This window comes from Balaenoptera physalus (assembly GCF_965194825.1).
Source record: "Balaenoptera physalus genome assembly, chromosome: 8".
Classification (NCBI taxonomy): Eukaryota; Metazoa; Chordata; class Mammalia; order Artiodactyla; family Balaenopteridae; genus Balaenoptera; species Balaenoptera physalus.
Window position 1 is genome coordinate 107,587,867 of NC_138887.1, and position 21,771 is coordinate 107,609,637.

At 40.9% G+C, this 21,771-nt stretch overlaps 1 protein-coding gene across 1 annotated transcript in view; it reads left to right on the forward strand.

Annotated features, from left to right (window-relative positions):
* Positions 1 to 21,771, forward strand: part of CHRM2 (cholinergic receptor muscarinic 2) — a 400,090-nt gene that overhangs the window by 239,892 nt on the left and 138,427 nt on the right. The window contains exon 4 of the mRNA XM_082473074.1: positions 218 to 383. The gene's annotated coding sequence lies outside the window, so the exon portion shown is untranslated. The remainder of the gene's footprint in view (positions 1 to 217; positions 384 to 21,771) is intronic.

Consider the following 21,771-nt stretch of genomic DNA (forward strand, 5'->3'; position numbering starts at 1 on the left):
GGGCGGGGGCAGTGTCACTTTAAGTCCAGTCTACACCGCAAAGGGGTTTCAGACTCGTCAAGCGACTGGGACGGGTGTGGGGTGCGCGACTCTGCTAGCGCGCGCCCGAGCCTCACAGCTCTGGCCCGAGCTTTCGGGTCCGCTCTCTCCCCGCCTCCCCCGCCCCACCCCTCTGGGTGTCGCGGCACCAGCTAATCTTTTCCTTTTCGCTTGCAAGATCAAGGGAGAAAGCAAGCCGGCGCCTGGCCTCGGACTCTGAGCGCAGCGCAGCTCGCTCCCCGGCCGGTGAGCCCCGAACCCGCGAAGGGCTCCTCCACGCTCCTGCCAGCCCACCCCAGGGATATTGCAGCCCGGGAAGGCACCTGGAGCTAATCCGGCGGCAGGTAAGGACAGCGCACTGCTCAGCTCTCTGCTTGCCAGCGCCAGGGACCCTGGCACCGCGGGGTCCCTCCCAATTGCCAGGAGTGGGCGCGGAGGGGTCAGGTGTTAGGGAATTGGAGAATTCCTCCACAAGTGCAGATCCTCGAAAGGAAACTTTGGTTTCTGGGGCTTGGAGAACTGAGGGCAGCGATGGCGGGTCTGGAAAGAAGGGGCAAGAGAGGCAGAGCGCGGGACAAGGATGCGATTCCGCGGGTCACTGAGTCCGGAGGAAGGTGGCAAAGGTAGCCGGGGGGCCGCGCCGGCCGGGGCATCGCTCCCTCTCCCAGCCCGCCATTCCCTCCACTGTCACCCGACTCCCTCCTCCTCCCCGACAGGCTGTCAAGGAAAAGACGGGAGAGCTTCGCCCTCTCCTGCCCCTCACGTTCCTTCCAGCCTGAGGTCTGGCCACGTCTCCCAGGCGTTTGGGGTGGAGGCCCAGCTCCTCTGGCTCCATATGGTCCCCTGATTCCGCCTTCTGAACTGCCCTTTGGGCGCCCGCGCCAAGTCGCTGGAGAGAGGCTTGGTACTGCGGTCCAAGGACCTTGGCCAGGGGGCAGGGGAATAAGAATGAGGAGAGGGTCCCAAGACAGAGGAGGAGGAAGCTTTCTGCAACCCCATCCCATTTCGGCCCGCACACGAGGTCGGCTGTCTGCCTCGACTTGAGGACAGGGTCTCAGCTCGGAGCCCGCGAGGTCCCGGACCGTGCCTGGGCTTTGCCGACAGCCACCTCACAATGGGCTCTGGGCCACCCCGGCGGGGTTCGGGGTCACAGATTGCGAACAGCTGCACCCACAATGTCCCTCGCAGTCCACACCTGAGGACCCGGGTGATCGCAGATAACTTGTAGCTCTTGGAACCTGCTAGGTGCGGTCCAAGCCCGAACAGGGGAGATCGAGCAGAAATTCCACCTGTGCGCTCTGCCCCGCGCCCCTGGGGCGCCCCCCGCGGGGCAGGAGGCTGCATGCCTAGGAGAGCTCTTAAGAGGTCAAGATTCAAGATTCCCCGAAATCACTGACTCGGAAAGCAGCACACACCCACTGCCTCAGCCTCCTTCCAGCGCCCCCATCACTTTCTCTACCCTCCTGCCCGTCGCCGTCTTCGAGGCTGCTTTGAGCCACAAAATCGTCCAAAGGAGCGTCTGCTGAGCTCACCAGACCCAGGCCTTGAGACCAATGTTGCCTGTATGGAAATACCTCTGGGGAGTCGCTCGGGACGGAGAGGCGGGAGGAGAGCAGAGAAATGGAGGTAAACGCTTAAGGCAAGCAGAGCTGTCCGCTGACATCTCACCCGAGCTGCCCGACCGTGTCCTTAGTCAGTTCACGGCCACGGCATGTCTGTGACGGAGGCCACCAAGGGCTCCAAGTCGGCCAGCCCAGGCGCGGCGAGCCCATCCAGAGCACGGCGCCTCCAGGTCCTCAAGCTCCGGAATCCCCTGCATTGACTTTCTAGTTCCCTTTCATCTTTTCTTTTTTTGGTTTGTTCTGCTTTTCGTGCTCTTTTTCTTAGCGCTGGGTGGCAGTGGGTTCGTGTAGTTTGCCTGTCCCCTAGTACACGCAGCCAGCGACACAAACACGCATCTACATGCTGTACGGCACACCCGCCCGCGCTCCGTCACGCAGCCCCCAGCTCGACCGCCCTGAGTGCCTGCAGCAATGGCCACCTCCATAGCGCGATCATGGCCGTGGCCTTGGCTCCTCCGAGGGCTGGGCCAGAGGAGAGGGGAGCCAGCGCAGATTGCAGAGAGAAGCCGTGGGGCAATTGGAAAGGCCTGGGAAAAACTTGAATTTGGGTTGAGGGTGGGGTGGGGGGAGATACTGAGGGAAAAGGCCCCCAGCGCTCGATCTCGGCTGCGGCTGCGCAGAGCATTAAGGGACCTGATGCTGCGGCGCCCCAGACCCTCAGCGATTGCCTCGGGCAGAGCCCACCCTTGGGGGGGCAGCCTTTCTCTGGGGAAGTTCAGATGGCCAGGTCCTGGAGTGGACCAGCACCTCACTTCGCTCCAGGCCATTCAGGTTTACCGGTCTTGAGAGGGCTCTGAAAGTGAGGCAGCTCATAAACTCCAGCTATTCAACCCGGCCTTGTGCCCCAAAGGCCCCCCATTGTATTTTGTTGGCAGTCTGTATATATGTATGCATTTTTGGCAATATGTATAGCAAGGAGATATATAGAGTACATTTTCCTTGATAAGCAAATAATAAGGATGATGACACACTTAAGAAACTGCAATTAGGGGTGTGTGTGTGTGATCTTCGGGGTGATAACAACAAGGTCATAATCATAGAAGTAAACCAGTTGATCACAGTAAGAACTGTATTAGGCTGCAGTTCAGAAAGCGCACTTTTGAGACTCTTGGAAAATGGATGGAAAAATTTTGTGCCAACAATGTTGCAGCTTTGCAGGATTTGGCAGCTAAGGATTCAAGAAGTAATAAGTTAATGCCAGGTGAATTTTTATTGTTATTACTGCTATTAGTAATGTGTCCAGTTGTGGCAGTAGGATAAGCAACTTCTATTGACTCTATATGCTTTACTAGGCTAAACAATTATGCCAATTAAAACTGAAAAGTAAAACTTGACCCTACAAAGGCATGGAAATTCCAACCACCTCAGCTTACTGTTTTAAAACTCTGTGAATGAAATGGGGCGGGAGTGGGGTAAAGTCCATGGACCCAAAACTTAAGGGTGAGCTTCCTGACAGATGCTTGGTCTTCCTACAAAAGAAAGGTGTGTTTGTTTATGTAAGTGTCTGAGGGTGTCTGGGGGTGGGGGGGATGGAGTGAGAAAATAGGTCGATTTGAATATCCCTATCCTAGTTTAAGTTCAAGAGAACCACAGAATGTGTTTTTAGCTCTCAGCTGACCTCAGGGATGGATGTACAAGAGACTAGCAGTCAAACATTGATAAAAATCCCTTTGGAAGGAGTCCCCCGGTCTGTCAACATAGGGGGCAGAGATTGCTATCTTCACATTTAAAAACCACATTGCTCCAAACATGATCCTATCCCCTTCTTTGCCCAGATAACCCCCAACATCAGGCACTTGGATGTACATTCAGTGGCAGTTTTACAATTCTGATTTCAGGGTAGCCAGCCCCCGGGGCCCAGGGCACAGGAAGAGGGAGGGCAGCGTCAGAGTTTTGAAGAAAACAGCAGACCACAGCCTGCCGGCTCACAGGGAAGGCAGGGAAGGCATGGCACCCACTTCAGTGGAGGAGGACAGCAGGCTGATCAGAAGACACATGGCTCTCTGACCCACAGCAGGGAACAAAGTTAAAGCAAGTGCAAAAGAGGAAGAAGAGGGGGCAATAGAATAAAGGAATTGAAGAGGGAACGGGTGAAGAAAATGAGGGCGAGGATCTGCGGGCATGCCATTAACAGCCACTATAATAACCTCCATCACCGATGTCAGTTTTTGCGGTATGCCTGTGAGAGAATGCCCATGAGTAATTGTCTAAATATGACCACTCAAACCCCACTCTTATCTTAATCTTACTTCAGTTTACTCAGTAGGAGTAATGTCAGTCTCCAAGAGACTGACAGAAACATTTTGTCACACAGTTCCCTTGAGGGACCTGGTTTTCTTCATTTAACCTTATATTTGAGTTGGATTGGCATTTTATGATGCAGACCTGTGTTGTTTTCCTCAGTGGACTCCTCTATATCAAACACTGTCAGTATATCCTCCTCATGACTGTTACCACCTGGCTTTCATTCCCTGTCACCTGTCCCCATTTTGTCTACCTTTGGTTCATCGAGCAGATGTTGGGACTGCTTTCCTTAGAAGGTGTCAGAGCAAGTGTACTGACTGCATACCCCAAAGCTCAGCTTGGTCACATGGCAGTAGTTGCGGTGATAGTGTGTGTTTTGTGTGGGACAAAGGAAGCAGGTCGTTTTCCTTGGAAATGCGTTTTCATAGAGTGTGTTCTAAGTCCCTGAAAGTGTCTTAAGCACCTCACATATGTTATATCATCTATTCTGTCAGGGCTTTATCCCCATTGTTTAAGATAGTGTCTGGCACGTCCTAGGAGTTTATTAAATATTTGTTGAATGAGTGAATAGATGAATCAGTTTTCTCATTTTCTCATTGCAACAATCCTATGAAGTAGATGTTATTGTCCGCATTTTACAGATGAGGAAACCAGCATTCAGAGGGGTCAGGTAATGGCCCGAGATCACACAGCTAGTAAGGCGCAGCCCCTGGATTCAAACATAAGCCTGTTGGACTCCAGTCTTTGTCTTATACTGTGCTGATGAATAGCTGTAGTGCACATTTTCCGCTATGTTTGGGGAAATCACAACTGTGGTATTCAGAGTTCAACAATGTTCTCCCCATTCTTTTAGTTCAACTCTGCATATTCTTGTTGTGTCCCCTCAACCCTAAGCAAGAAAGATTCATCGCCAACTAGATTCTTAGTTGGCACAAACTGCTTGTTCTGATTAATCAGTGACTGCCTCTGGTAGAGGGAAACAGGGGCAATGAAATCACCTGATGTTTTGGCTGATGCTATTTTCACCTATAGCGACACTGAGATTTTCTTTTGTCTGGTGCTAAAGGATGAAAGAGAGTTTTGATATTATCCAATTTAACTCATGTTAAGCATTGAAGTGAATGAAGAGGTTTTCCCATTGTGATGCAGCTAACCAAGGACTGCCTCAGAATACACACATCCCAGCTTTCCATCTAGTTGTCTCTCCAAATGAGTTCCTCTTTCTTTGTATTAAGATTGCTGGTGCTTAAGGTTCTAGGTTTGAATGGCAACTTCTGATTTTAGTTAGAGTTGATCATCCACCTTTGCTTTGAAAGGCATGATGTGACTTTGTGAGCCTGCAATTAGCAAAGTGTGAGGCACATTCTGGCTGGTTTGCCTCCTTCTACACTTGATATATTCTTGTCTTACTTTATTTCGTTTCCCTTTTTCTGCACACATGTTCAAGCTCCTTCTTTTATACTGTGACCTAAATATACAATCATCTTAACTGGTGCTGTTACCATGGTAATGTTTCATGGTAGATAAGGGTACACCCTAAAAAATCAGCCTCTTTCACTAGCAGTGCCATTCCTTCTTTGTTTTTCCCCCCTCTCCCAAATCCAGGCAGTCACTGAATGGCGCCCTCTGGTGTTCGGTAACAGGAAGCACACTACTGTGGAGAGGGCAAGAACATTTTTTTAAAGTTTGAATTTCAATTTCAATGATAATTTGAGGTAGACAAAAGCAAGAAAGACTCTGAATTAGTATGTTTTTAAGAAAAGAGATTAGTAGGAAACATTCATTGCCTGTGCATATTAAGTGCTGTTTGCTGTGTAGAATTCTAGAAGATTATGGGAAATGGGGGATATTTATACCCTTCTGTGTTTAACATTATTGTGAAAATATTTCTATAGGAAACAAAGAGTTTTGTTGTGGGAGACATTGAGATATCTCTGGAAGAAGAAGCTAATGGAATGTTTTCTATGTTTAAGTCTTTAAATTTCAAAATGGAAGGGTTCTATCTTTAGAATGGGAACATTGGGGTTTTTTTTTAACTTTTTATTTTATATTGCAGTATAGCCAATTAACAATGTTGTGATAGTTTCAGGTGCACAGCAAAGTAACTCAGCCATACATATACATGTATCCATTCTCCACATTTGTTCTTGCTGGATAAGATATATAATAGTGATAATGATGATGATAATAATAATGTGTATGTATAATTTGTTGTTTTGTTATGTGAGAAACTTAGAAGTTTTGCTCTATATTATTGTGTGAATACCAATCTGCATATTATTATTACTCACAAATTAGAAGTGAGGTTGATATGCTCTAAACATGTCTTCTTTCTTCCTCACTCCAGTTCTACTGTCACCATCTAATGGTGTCATCAAGTCAAACCTATCTCTGAGACTTGTCTGGAATTCATCCCCTCCTCTCCATCCACACATCTTTTTTAGATCTTTAGCATCTCTCACTTGAACTACCACCAGAGCCTTGTGTTTCTATGGTCTCCCACCTCCAGTCTTTCCCTAGTGCAATCTATGCCTCACACTGCCAGAATAACCTTTCTAAAATGCAAATCTGAACATGTTATTCTCTTGTTAAAAATTCTTTATTATTTCTCAGCTGTCTAGGATAAATTCTAAAGTCAAACCCACATGAGATCTTCCATAACTGATCAAAGCCTTTATGCCAAGCCCTATATGTTAGCCATTTCTCCATTCCCCCTACACAAGGAGGTATTACATATAAACAGCTTAGCGTAATGACTGTCCCAGAGTAAATGCAAAATAAATATTGGTCAATATGCTTTTTTCTCTTTATTCTTCTCCTCTTCTTCCTCCTTCTCTTCATCTAATTTATTATTAGTATAATACTAATAAGCAATGATAAATATCACACTTATACTAGTCATCCCCCAAACGAATAATAATCGGTAAGAAAAGCTATGGTGTGGCAGATATTTTGCTAAAAATTTAACATCCTATAATCTCATTTAATTTCCCACAGTCAGGTACATTGCATGACACAGTCTGTGTATTCATTATGTGTTTGTTACGTTGATATGTATAGTCAGTATAATAATAATGACATTTGGAGCATTTAATAGTCCCAGCCAAGTTCCTTGGAAGATGAAAACTAGGGTTTTTCACTTTAAAGAGCTCTCTGGGATTGGCAGAATTGTTTTCTTGGATATTAAGATGAACTATTTACAAAAAGGTTAACCTGTAAGACTGCTAAGCAAGTTGAACGATTTTTACCTGGTGCTGGTAATGGGGCACGAACTGGAACTTGTTAGGGATGCTGATGATATCTAAGATGAGAACAGAGGCCATATTTGTATAAATGACAGAAATATACATTTCAAATGTGTTAGAAACAGAGCTTTATTAATATGGAGCTTTATTTTTCCACAATGTTTTGTATAGATAATAGGTAACCCTAAAAATATGCATAGTTCCCCATTCCATTTTATTGTATCAAGGAAGTTATAGGCATCTCCATAGGTCAAATACTAAAGTCAAATTTTCAGACCATGGCTAATGTGCAACAAAAACAAAACTAAAGATCAGTGTTTTTAAGATCAGTGAAAATAAACAGCAAATCATGTGGTAGCAGGGCAGTATTTTGATGTTATCTGTGTTTACTGGGTTCAGTAAAGCAGAACTTCTTTTTTCTGAAGCTGAGGACCCTATACACCCTTGAATGTTGATCTCATGGCAGGACTGGATCTACATTTTCAGCAGTCAGCATTCATAGTCATCAGGTATAGTGTTTTAAATTACCAGATTCTGAATTATTTGAATCACTATTTAAAAGTCTTCTAAGAAGTCTTTTAGAAGAGGTTTATTCACAGGTTGAGTCCTTGAAATACTCTATTCTTCTTGTAAAGATTTTGAGTCAGCAGATTTGGGCTCAGACACAGGAATCTGTATGTTTAGCACTTCATGTGATACTGAGGTGGATAATCACAGGACCACATTTTAAATAATACCAGATTGAAGAATTGGCATCTAAAGGGCATTGGAGAAGAATGAAGATTAGATGTTCAACCCATGTTGCTGCCAGTATCATCAAATGAGTTTTCCACCTTGTGTGGGCCATCGAGACTGAGAGCTTAGTTGTGGCCAGAGACTATCTGATTTTTCAGTTACAGTTGATGAGTAACAATTCAGGAGAACATCCATAGATAAAGATACTTCTCTTCCATGTCATGTGACACTGATACCTATTTGTTTAGATGGGGTACAGTCCCATATGCATACCTTATGTCCTTAGAGTTAAATCAGTCCTGGCTATTTAAGAAATAAGCACTTGATTTCTTTTCTATGCCTTGTTTCATTTTCCCTGTCCATAATTCCTCTTTCTCTCTGATACCTTCTTGGGAAGATATCTTCATGGTTCCAAAGCTCCTCTGTGTACTCTCCTATCTGGTGTTCTGTCTAGGTTTTCATTACTAATCTAGCTGGACCGAGCACCTGGCCCTCTTCCTCTTCCTCTCTCCCAGCTCTAGTGGAGGAGTTCTAGTGGAGGAGAGTGGGGGAATTGTCATAAATGTTAATAAGGATACATTTTGCTGTTACTTTTGCAAAATGTTGGTTCGCTGTGATGATCCCCAGTAACAGGCTGAGAGAATACCTCCTCTAGGAAGAGGAAAGATGATGATTTCTCCTGATGTTATTGCTCACCCTTGGTCACGAAAATGTCTTCCACTTCAGTAAAACAAAGAAGCTTTCCCTTACCTCACCAACTATGCCAAGCCAGTAAACAAGATGAAATAATATAGGAAGACAAGCCTATTATTTCTTGATTATTTAATTAACTACTAAGGAGCTCTTAAAAGGAGTGAAATGGGGAGCTAAAGAATTACCTAAAGGCTAATTTATCCTACTCTTTATAAAAGCTAAGCATGGAATAATTTGATTGGTAAGGGAAGAACATAAATTTCATACAATTTCATATTGTTGAACATGATAAAGGTTTTCTAATACTCTGTGCCCCCCTCTGCCCTGCCACCATATAACCAGCATGAAAATAGGAAATGATAGGAAAACTCTACTTAATTGTGTTCTTTGGAGAGCATCAGAACATTTGGTTTCATTTTAGGGAGAAGATGAAGAGCAGCCCCAAGGCCACAGTGTTTCCCAGATCTGCCTGCTGTTTTCTTGCTTCATCGTCAAAATTACTTTGCTATCAGATTTTATCAGTGGTGTGGGCAGTTATGTCTTCACGTGCAAGCCTAAATATTACAGACTTATTTTCTCCCTTTATACTGTGTGCTGGGAGTACTGAAGGCAGGGAGAGCCGTGGATGATGTAGGTTTAACTTCTGTTGTCTCTGGCTGATGGGTGTCATCCAAGGAGTCACAGTTTTGTGTTTGTTTTGAAGTGAGCATGATGGGATATTTTTCATGACTGAAGGTTTCCATGTTAGGGAAAATTTCAGAATTTTAGATGAGATACCCTTCTTTGACAATACCAATGACAATTAAAAACAATGAAATCATAGCCATTCTTTCTTGCGTGTCTACCAAATTTTAGGCCCTGTGCCATTTCTTTACATATACTATTCCTATACCTCACGCCAGTCCAATGTGGTAGATGGTTGTTTTTTCTTTCTAAGCGTGGAAGTTGTTGCCTGTGGACACTAAATAGCTTGTTTAGGTCTAAGAGTGAGTTCATTGCTTTGAGCATCAGATCAGTCTCACATCTAAAGTCAAAGATAAGTTTTAAAATTTTGTTTTCTGGGGTTTTTCTGTTTTGTTTTACTACCATAAGCAGTTTCTTCAAAGGAATATCCCATTATGTTATTTGGCATCTAATTTTGATAAAGCCAAGGAAAAAGAGAGAAGAAAAAGAAATAGAGGCACATCACACTTTGAGTTCAGAAAATGGAATCATGAAAACAGAGTTTATATTGGAGGAATCAGTCTCAGGTAGATTTAGAGTCTGTCTTGGCCACTCACCTCCTGGCTTAGTCTGATAATAGGCTTCAAGTTTGAAGGTGCTTTTTCCTTCATAGTCCCCTGGGAGCTCTTTCTAGGCACAAAGGGGAAAAGAGTCTCAATAAGGCTTCCAGGTATGGAATTGCTAAGGCATAAAATTTGATTTCATGAGTATAAAATGTATATATGTTGGAACATTTTTGTTGAATATGAAAGCACTATGTGTTGTTAAAATATTATTTGATCTTCTTCTATTTCCTGTTGTGCTATCTATTCCCTTCCTCTACAAAACAACTGCTATGACTTAACATTAACCTCTGCATTGAGGACATAAAACAAAAGGCCAAAGGAGCTAGTTATTCGGAGGGATGAACCATCAGTGGATTAATTCTGTTCCTGTTTACATGTCCACTGTCAATTCTAACTATTTGTTTGTATGTCCCAAGTCTCCAAGAATCATTAGTGTCTATTGGTAAATGATAATACAAGCTAATTTTTTACAATTAATTGAAATTTCACACTCTTACATTTTGATATCAGTCAATATTTTTACATACTGACACTTTTAATCAAGGATTATCTTTCACAAGGGAGCAACAACCGGGCCCTAATTAATTAAAGTGATAATTGTTAATCTCCCTCACAGTTACATAACACATTCTTCAAGAAATTCACATCCTTAGCATTCCTCTTTAAACTTCTCCTATTTAAAAGGAGATTCCTTGGCTTCTATCTCTGTAAGAATTTACTAAAAATTTACACTACTTTTATTTTCAAGGAGTGATATAGAAAAGAGGTCATATTTATTCTCCAGCAAGTTTCCATATTCAAACAAAATAAAATGACATCTTTCTATCACTTAAGTGTTCAGATTGAATCCCAGGAGTCATTTTCCTGGAAGAAACAGGTTGGCAAATGTCTCCCCTTTGATGGTCACTAGCTTATTTTAGCTTCTTTATCGCAATGTGAGTTCCCGTGATCCGTTCCTCTTGGATCTTTCTTCAGTTTCTCAATCGTCAGCTACATAATTGCTCCTGCCTCTCTGCAGCTTTTTCAGTGCACAAGGTTTGTTATATTTTCCCCTCTGATTTAGTCCCATTATTTTAGTAGATATTGAATCTAGAGTGCAGGCTATAATTGGCAGCCCTGGTCTCTTCTCCTTTAATAGGTATTGCTCCAATTCCTATATTTTGGCACCTCTTGGCATGAGATGCACTTTTAGAAAAAGTTGATGGTGACTGTAGATCCGTTAGCTGATTTCCCTAATACTTAGGAATTGCAGATCATTGAAATCACTGTGCCATATACTGGTCAGATTTTCTAAAGGTCGTTATCCCTGTTTGCTTCAATTAATTAAATTAGTGTGACTTATTCATTCCACTTGCAGCAAATATTTGACTACTTTTATTTTATTTTTTTTAATTTTTATTTTTATTTTTTTAAAATTAATTAATTCATTAATTTATGGCTGTGTTGGGTCTTTGTTTCTGTGCGAGGGCTTTCTCTAGTTGCGGCAAGCGGGGGCCACTCTTCATCGCGGTGCGCGGGCCTCTCATTGTCGCGGCCTCTCTTGTTGCGGAGCACAGGCCCCAGACGTGCAAGCTCAGTAGTTGTGGCTCACGGGCCCAGCCGCTCCGCGGCATGTGGGACCCTCCCAGACCAGGGCTCGAACCCGTGTCCCCTGCATTGGCAGGCAGACTCTCAACCACTGCGCCACCAGGGAAGCCCCTATTTGACTACTTTTAAAAATTATTTTTTTCTCCCAAACTCCCATGTGCTCTTATTTTAATTTTTCAGTATAATTGAATATGAAATGATATCAATAGATCAGTTATCTAAAATTCAAACTGATTTTTTATTACTCTGTATAATTATTGAAAGATTACTTTTCTTGCTGCTCTAGGTTTTTTTGTTTTTGTTTTTGTTTTTTAAGAACAGTTTTAGGTTCACAGCAAAACTGAGTAGAAAGTACGGTGAATTCCCATATACCCCCTGCCCCCATACACTGACAGCTTCCCTCACAATCAACATCAGGCACTAGAGAGGTACATTTGTTATAATGGATGCACTGACATTGACACATCATAGTTACCTGAAGTTCCTAGTTTACAGTAGGATTCACTCTTGCTATTGTATGTTCTAAGGGTTTTGACAAATGTGTAATAATATGTATCTACCATTATTGTGTCATAAAGAGTAGTTTCATTGCCCTAAAAAATCCTGTGTTCCCCCTATTTATACCTCTCTCCCTCCTAATCTTTGGCAACCACTGATCCTTTTACTGTCTCCATAGTTTTGCCTTTTCCAGAATGTCATTTAGTTGGAGTCATATAGTGTGTAGCCTCTCCAGATTGGCTTCTTTAACTTAGTAGTATACATTTAAGTTTCCTTCATATCTTTTCTTAGCTTGATGGCTCATTTCTTTTTAGGGCTGAATAACATTCCATTACATTCGCTTTGCTTTGGTATTTTCATTAAATCAGTAAATGTTTTCTCTTGTTCCTTGAAGATAAATTTTAGCTATGCATTAGAGAAAATTTTTTTTCATTTCATTATATATATTATTTTACTCTTGTATTGGATTTTTCTTAATCTTACATTTCCATGTTTTAAAATTCTCGGATTTTTCAATAATAGCCACAGAACTCATGCTCTGAATATCTTAATTCTATCTTTTTCTTCTTCCTTTAACCCATCAAATCCCTATTTCAGAACTTAGGGAGAAAAGAGCATCATCAAGCCATCTTGTGGTTTTTATTTAACTATTTTTATTTCCCATTGTTATATTTTTCACAAGGTTATTTTTTGTAATTCAGGCAGCAAAAATCTTTCACCTCGCTGTTGAAAGACTTAAATGGTTTGTTTATCCAGTGTGGGCAACTCTTCCGCTCCTTTGAGTCTGTAAATATGAGAAGAGGGAAGAAAGGACATCACAGAGCTGTTTCTTTTCCATTTCTCTTTCCCAGTTGATCTTCTAAGCCTCAGCAGTCTCGCTCATGAAGAAACTTAAGAAGAAAACCCGAGAACTTACCCAAGATACTTTTACTGACCCTTAATGGAGCATAAACTTGATTTGTTTTACCAGTAGCAGTCAGAGCATTCTTAATTTATTTGAAAAGTAAGACAAGTCCTAAGAGGCCTTTTAAATTTGACTTTTAATATCTTTGCTTGGGCATACTCTTTGACTTGAACATGTACCTTCTATTCAACTCCTTTACACAATGAATGAAGTTGTCATTGATATTCTCTGGTTTCATTAGAAGAGACAGCCTCCAAAAAGGCAGGATTTGTATTTTGTTGTTTTTAAAGTTCTTCTTCTCATGACTGAATCTTATGACTGGCTCTATGCTTGGCACATAGCAGAACTTAATATTTTTAATGATGATTTTATGCCATTAGTCTACTAAACATCCACAATTTCTTACTACCCTAATCTGCTTCTTCTGTTCATTTCATAACAGCAAGTCATCATTTTCCAAAATAACACAAAGAAACTCTCTTTCCAGGTAAAATTTTCCTTTCAAAATAAATCTTCTCTTCTGAAAAATTTTCCCACTTTTGAAACCAACACTTCATCTAACCATGAGCAAAATTTTCCATGGACTACCTTTGTAGGTATATAGTAGTATTATTAGTTTATTTAAGCTGAATCTAATTAATAACTAGCACATGAACTTGTTTTTTTAACATATTTATTGGAGTATAATTGCTTTACAATGGTGTGTTAGTTTCTGCTTTATAAAAAAGTGAATCAGCTATACATATAAATATATCCCCATATCTCCTCCCTCTTCCGTCTCCCTCCCACCCTCCTTATCCCACCTCTCTAGGTGGACACAAAGCACCGAGCTGATCTCCCTGTGCTATGTGGCTGCTTCCCACTAGCTATCTATTTTACATTTGGTAGTGTATATATGTCCATGACACTCTCTCACTTTGTCCCAGCTTACCCTTCCCCCTCCCCGTGTCCTCAAGTCCATTCTCTACGTCTGCATCTTTATTCCTATCCTGCCCCTAGGTTCTTCAGAACTATTTTTTTTTTTTTTTTAGATTCCATATATATGTGTTAGCATACGGTATTTGTTTTTCTCTTTCTGACTTACTTCACTCTGTATGACAGACTCTAGGTCCATCCATCTCACTACAAATAACTCAATTTCTTTCGTTTTATGGCTGAGTAATATTCCAATGTGTATATGTGCCACATCTTCTTTATCCATTCATCTGTAGATGGACACTTAGGTTGCTTCCATGTCCGAGCTATTGTAAATAGAGCTGCAATGAACATTGTGGCACATGACATTTTTTGAATCATGGTTTTCTCAGGGTATATGCCCAGTAGTGGGATTGCTGGGTCATATGCTAGTTCTATTTTTAGTTTTTTGAGGAACCTCCATACTGTTCTCCATAGTGACGGTATCAATTTATATTTCAACCAACAGTGCAAGAGGGTTCCCTTTTCTCCATACCCTCTCCAGCATTTATTGTTTGTAGATTTTTTGATGATGGCCATTCTGACTGGTGTGAGGTGATACCTCATTGTAGTTTTGATTTGCATTTCTCTAATGATTAGTGATGTTGAGCATTCTTTCATGTGTTTGTTGGCTATCTGTATATCTTCTTTGGAGAAAAGTGTGTTTAGGTCTTCTGCCCATTTTTGGATTGGGTTCTTTGTTTTTTTGACATTGAGCTGCATGAGCTGCTTGTAAATTTTGGAGATTAATCCTTTGTCAGTTGCAAATATTATCTCCCATTCTGAGGGTTGTCTTTTCATCTTGCTTATAGTTTCCTTTGCTGTGCAAAAGCTTTTAGGTTTCATTAGGTCCCATTTGTTTATTTTTGTTTTTATTTCCATTTCTCTAGGAGGTGGGTCAAAAAGGATGTTGTTGTGATTTACATTGTAGAGTGTTCTGCCTATGTTTTCCTCTAAGGGTTTTATAGTGTCTGCCCTTACATTTAAGTCTTTCATCCATTTTGAGTTTATTTTTATGTATGGTGTTAGGGAGTGTTCTAATTTCATTCTTTTGCATGTAGCTGTCCAGTTTTCCCAGCACCACTTATTGAAGAGGCTGTCTTTCCTCCATTGTATACTCTTGCCTCCTTTGTCAAAAATAAGGTGACCATATGTGAGTGGGTTTATCTCTGGGCTTTCTATATTCTGTTCCATTGATCTATATTTCTATTTCTGTGCCAGTACCATACTGTCTTGATTACTGTACCTTTGTGGTATAGTCTGAAGTCACGGAGCTTGATTCCTCCTACTCCGTTATTCTTTCTCAAGATAGCTTTGGCTATTCGGGGCCTTTTGTGTTTCCATACATATTGTGAAATTTTTTGTTCTTGTTCTGTGAAAAATGCCATTGGTAGTTTGATAGGGATTGCATTGAATCTGTAGATTGCTTTAGGTAGTATTATCATTTTCACAATGTTGATTCTTCCAATCCAAGAACATGGTATGTTAGTTTCTGCTTCTCCATCTCTTTGTAACCTCTTTAATTTCTTTCATCAATGTCTTATAGTTTTCTGCATACAGGTCTTTTGTTTCCTTAGGTAGATTTATTCCTAGGTATTTTATTCTTTTTGTTGTAATGGTAGATGGGAGTGTTTCCTTAATTTCTCTTTCAGATTTTTCATCAGTAGTGTATAGGAATGCAAGAGATTTCTGTGCATTAATTTTGTATCCTGCAACTTTTCCAAATTCAGTGATTAGCTCTAGTAGTTTTCTGGTAGTATCTTTAGGATTCTCTATGTATAGTATCATGTCATCTGCAAACAGTGACAGCTTTAACTCCTCTTTTCCGATTTGGATTCCTTTTATTTCTTTTTCTCCTCTGACTGCTGTGGCTAAAACTTCCAAATCTATGTTGAATAATAGTGGTGAGAGTGGGCAACCTTGTCTTGTTCCTGATCTTACTGGAAATGATTTCAGTTTTTCACCGTTGAGAACAATGGTGGCTGTGGGTTTGTCATATACGGCCTTTATTATGTTGAGGTAAGTTCCCTCTATGCCTACTTTCTGGAGGATTTTTATCATAAATGGTTTTTGCTTTTGTTTGTTGGAAGATTTTTAATCACAGTTTCAATTTCAGTGCTTGTGATTGGTCTGTTTATATTTTCTATGTCTTCCTGGTTCAGTTTCAGAAGGTTGTGCTTTCTTAAGAATTTGTCCATTTCTTCCAGGTTGTCCATTTTATTGGCATATAGTTGCTTGTAGTAATCTCTCATTATCCTTTGTATTTCTGCAGTGTTAGTTGTTACTTCTCTTTTTTCATTTCTAATTCTATTGATTTGAGTCTTCTCCCTTCTTTTCTGGATGAGTCTGGCTAATGGTTTATCAATTTTGTTTATCTTCTCAAAGAACCAGCTTTTAGTTTTATTGATCTTTGCTATCATTTCCTTCATTTCTTTTTCACTTATTTCTGATCTGATCTTTATGATTTCTTTCCTTCTGCTAACTTTGGGGTTTTTTTGTTCTTCTTTCTCTAATTGCTTTAGGTGTAAGGTTAGGTTGTTTATTTTAGATGTTTCTTCTTTCCTGAGGTAAGACTGTATTGCTATAAACTTCCCTCTTAGAACTGCTTTTGCTGCATCCTATAGATTTTGGGTTGTCATGTTTTCACTGTCACTTGTTTCTAGGTATTTTTTGATTTCCTCTTTGATTTCTTCAGTGATCTCTTGGTTATCAAGTACTGTATTGTTTAGCCTCCATGTGTTTGTATTTTTTACAGATTTTTTCCTGTAATTGATATCTCGTCTTATATCTAGTCTTTTCCTGTAATTGATATCTCATCTTATATCTAGTCCTTTTCTGTAATTGATACCTAGTCTTATATCTAGTCTTTTTCTTATCGGAAAAGATACTTGATACGATTTCCATTTTCTTAAATTTACCAAGGCTTCATTTGTGACCCAAGATATGATCTATCCTGGGGAATGTTCCATGGGCACTTGAGAAGAAAGTGTATTCTGTTGTTTTTGGATGGAATGTCCTATAAATATCAATGAAGTCCATCTTGTTTAATGTATCATTGAAAGCTTGTGTTTCCTTATTTATTTGCATTTTGGATTATCTGTCCATTGATAAAAGTGGGGTGTTAAAGTCCCCTACTATGATTGTGTTACTGTCGATTTCCCCTTTTATAGCTGTTAGCATTTGCCTTATATATTGAGGTGCTCTTATATTGGGTGCATAAATATTTACATTTGTTATGTCTTCTTCTTGGATTGATCCCTTGAACATTATGTAGTGTCCTTCTCTGTCTCTTGTAATAGTCTTTATTTTAAAGTCTATTTTGTCTGATATGAGAATTGCTACTCCAGCTTTCTTTTGATTTCCATTTGCATGGAATATCTTTTTCCATCCCCTCACTTTCAGTCTGTATGTGCCCCTAGGTCTGAAATGGGTCTCTTGTAGGCAGCATATATACAGATCTTGTTTTTGTATCCATTCAGCCAGTCTGTGTCTTTTGGTGGGAGCATTTAATCCATTTACATTTAAGGTAATTATCGATATGTATGTTCCTATTACCATTTTCTTAATTGTTTTGGGTTTGGTATTGTAGGTCTTTTCCCTCTCTGTGTTTCCTGCCTAGAGAAGTTCCTTTAGCATTTGTTGTAGAGTTGGTTTTGTGGTGCTGTATTCTCTTAGATTTTGTTTGCCCGTAAAAGTTTTATTTTCTCTGTCGAATCTGAATGAGATCCTTGCTGGGTAGAGTAAACTTGGTTGTAGGTTTTTCCTTTTCATCACTTTAAATTTGTCCTGCCACTCCCTTCTGGCTTGCAGAGTTTCTGCTGAAAGATCAGCTGTTAACCCTATGGGGATTCCTTTGTATGTTATTTGTTGTTTTTCCCTTGCTGCTTTTAATATATTTCTTTGTATTTAATTTTTGATAGTTTGATTAATATGTGCCTTGGCGTGTTTCTCCTTGGATTTATCCTGTATGGGACTCTCTGTGCTTCCTGGACTTGAGTGACTATATCCTTTCCTATATTAGGGAAGTTTTCAACTACAATCTTTTCAAGTATTTTCTCAGTCCCTTTCTTTTTCTCTTCTTCTTCTGGGACCCCTATAATTTGAATGTTGGTGCATTTAATGTTGTTCCAGAGGTCTCTGAGACTGTCCTCAGTTCTTTTCATTCTTTTTTCTTTATTCTGCTCTGCAGTAGTTATTTCCACTATTTTATCTTACAGGTCACTTATCCATTCTTCTTCCTCAGTTATTCTGGTCTTGATTCCTGCTAGAGAATTTTTAATTTCATTTATTGTGTTGTTTATCACTGTTTGTTTGCTCTTTAGTTCTTCTAGGTCCTTGTTAAATGTTTCTTGTATTTTCTCCATTCTATTTCCAAGATTTTGGATCACCTTTACTATCATTACTCTGAATTCTTTTTCACGTAGACTGCCTATTTCCTCTTCTGGTGGGTTTTTACCTTGCTCCTTCATCTGCTGTGTGTTTCTCTGTCTTCTCATTTTGCTTAACTTACTGTGTTTTGGGTTTCCTTTTTGCAGGCTGCAGGTTCATAGTTCCCGTTGTTTTTGGTGCCTACCCCCAGTGCCTAAGGTTGGTTCGGTGGGTTGTGTAGGCTTCCTGGTGGTGGGAACTAGTGCCTGGGTTCTGGGGGATGAGGCTGGATCTTGTCTTTCTGGTGGGCAGGACCGCATCCAGGTGTGTGTTTTGGGGTGTCTGTGACCTTATTACGATTTTAGGCAGCCTCTCTGCTAATGGGTGGAGTTGTGTTCCTGTCCTGCTAGTTGTTTGGCATACAGTGTCCAGGACTGTAGCTTGCTGGTCATTGAGTGGAGCTGGGTTTTAGCGTTGAGATGGAGATCTCTGGGAGAGCTTTCGCTGTTTGATATTACGTGGAGCTGGGAGGTCTCTGGTGGACCAATATCCTGAACTTGGCTCTCCAACCTCAGAGGCACAGGCCTGACACCCAGCTGGAGCACCAAGACCCTGTCAGCCACATGGCTCAGAAGAAAATGGAGAAAAAAATAAAGAAAGGAAGAAAAAAATAAAATAACATAAAATAAAATAACATAACAAAGTTATTAAATTAAAAACATTATTAAAAATAAAAAACATTAAAAAGTAATAAAAAAATGAAAGAAAGAAAGAAGAGAGGAACCAAACCAAAAAACAAATTCACCAATTGTAACAAGTGCTAAAAACAAAAAAAAACAAAAAATACAGATAGACAGAACCCTAGGACAAATGGTAAAAGCTAAGCTATACAGGCAAAATCACACAAAGAAGCATATACATACACACTCACAAATGAGAAAAAGGAAAAATATATATATATATCCAGGTATGTAGGGAGTTTCTTGCCTTTTGGAAAGTCTGAGGTCTTCTGCCAGCATTCAGTAGGTGTTCTGTAGGAGTTGTTCCACATGTAGATGTATTTCTGATATATTTGTGGGGAGGAAGGTGATCTCCACGTCTTACTCCTCCACCATCTTGAAGGTATCATTTTGCCTGATATGCCAAGCATCCTGCTGAGTATTAAACATGTCTTATGTCTTCTTTCATATAATCAGCCCAACTGCTAGAATCCTCCTTTACACTTAATCATCTGTCCCTCCAAGTCTGGCACAGCGTGGCAACTCTCTGCCCCATTGGGAGGATGAGTCAACAGCGGGGTGGATGGAAAGAGTGACACAACTGGGCTGACGCCCTCCCCGCCAGCCACCCACGCAGCCCAGGGCTGGCTGGGCCCTCTCATTGGTGGGGGCTGGGGCTGGGGCCACAGTCTCCCTGGCACGTGCGCACACACACGCCAGTCACGCCTATGGCTGGGTGGCCCACGGACAGGGCGCAAGCACCTTTCAGCAGCGCGGTAGCTGCGCATTTGCTGGGCCTCCTTCTAAGGCCGCCGCTGCCATCCCCACCCCCCACCTCCCCCGAGCTGGATGATGGACTCTTGAAAAAAGCTACATGAACTTTTAAAGGGACCCATCTTGATGGTTATTATGTGTAGAGTATGTTGAAACAAATTTTAGCTAGCACAGATCACATATGATTTAAATACACCATTTTTTTTCACACTAGGATGGACTTAGTACCACTGACTCTTTCTGCTTGACTCCATGTACAAGATATATGACCAAAGATGGAGAATGATTTACATCATGAAATGGAGTACCATTCTGCATACCTTGCCATACTGTATAGCCTTGGTCTTATGCATAGAATTGGAGTATGCATTTATTTGTTCTTTTATTCATTTATTCAACAAATATTTACTTAACATGTACTTTGTGCAAATCACATTGCTTATGCCCCCACTATCCCTCCTACCCGACCCCTCTCTATCATCACACAGGAATACTGCTAGGGGAAGGTACTACACTCACACACCCACTTTTACCCCGTGCCTTACTCAAGCTTAGCATTCTCCCGTAGCAACACTGCTGCAGCCTCAGCAGTTATAGTGGAACTGTGCTCCCTGGCAGCCTGAAACTTCCACTGGCCTTCACCACCAACTAGAGAGCTTAGTAAGAAAAGGCTTGGATGTCTTTCCCTGACTTGATGTTCCAGTGTCCCCCAAAAGGCATACTCCACTGTCAGGCAGTATAAAGTAGTGGTTAAGAATATGCATTTTGGAGACCATTGTACCATTGCTAGTTTACCTTTAGTTCCTTCAAATTCATAGAGTCAAGAGTTTAGTGACGTGTTCAACATTATCTAGTCTTATACCTTTATTTTACAGTTAAGGAGACTGTGAGCAAGAAACAGTAGTGAGTTGTCCTGTGGGTGACAATGATTTAAGGTGACAGAGCCAGGATTTGGGGCCTGAACATCTTGATACCCAATCCATTTTCAATTTCATTACCCCATCATGACTACCCCTGTGAAATGTTCCATGTGATTATTTTTAATCCTTGAGTTTAATTCTTTCTAAGAAAGATCTGAGCTATATAATCCCCTTGATAGTCTTTCTCATTTGTGTGGGACTTCTGATTCTTTTTCCATCTCCCCTCTTCTGCTTCCCTGATGTTTTGCAAAGGGGGTCTCATGATTTAGTGGTAAGATTTTGTTGGAAATGCTGAGGTTTAAACAAGAGTGAATGTCAAAACTTTAATGACAGGTATGATACGGGGGCCAACCTATCATTATAAGGACTGACCATTATGTCATTCTTCTGGGTTCTTGCTGAGGATCAACCCTGGTTCAATGAGCTACTTCAATCTTGAAAGTATCTACTTTCTTGCTTTCCAGAAGCTTTGGAGATCTCATCTATCCATTTGTGCTACTGAGCTGCATGTAAATAGAGTTTTCATTACTCCTTGCAGTTATCTATTTGGACCAATATTTTTTAAAATAATGTTGATGCTCATCAAACGATATCAACTCAATCTTTTAACTTTACATAATAAAACATACTTGAAAACAAATTACACAATGCATTTTTTCCCTGGAGAGGTATGGCAAATTTTAAAAAGCAGAGGGAAATATGATAGATAAAACCTTTTAGAAATGACATCGAAATCCACCTCTTTATTCTGTTTCTCCATTTTGTGAGGTCATTAGGAAACTCAATTGTCACTCTCCTGCCAAATTGGCAAAAATTGTTCATGCAGTATCTTTAGTGTAAGAAAAATAGACAAATTGGAAAGCTGTAGTTTGATGTCATCTCTCCTAATTCTGTCCATGTACTTTTTTTCCCAAATAGCAGATTACTTCATCCTGAAGTCTTGATAACCATAAATGTAATCAGCTTTTCCACAAATATTTTCAAAATGAAATGCCCATTGTTTTGGTTGTCTTTTTGCTTTGTTTTATATCAGAGGAAAATGGAGAGGAGAAGCAATTGGAGATGAGTTAAGAATTGGTGTTGTCTGGGACACCGAGTATTTCATGGTCCAGAGAAATTCACAATGAGGTGACAGAATGCTCTCTCAGACCACTGTCACTTACACCGGAATGTGATGTGC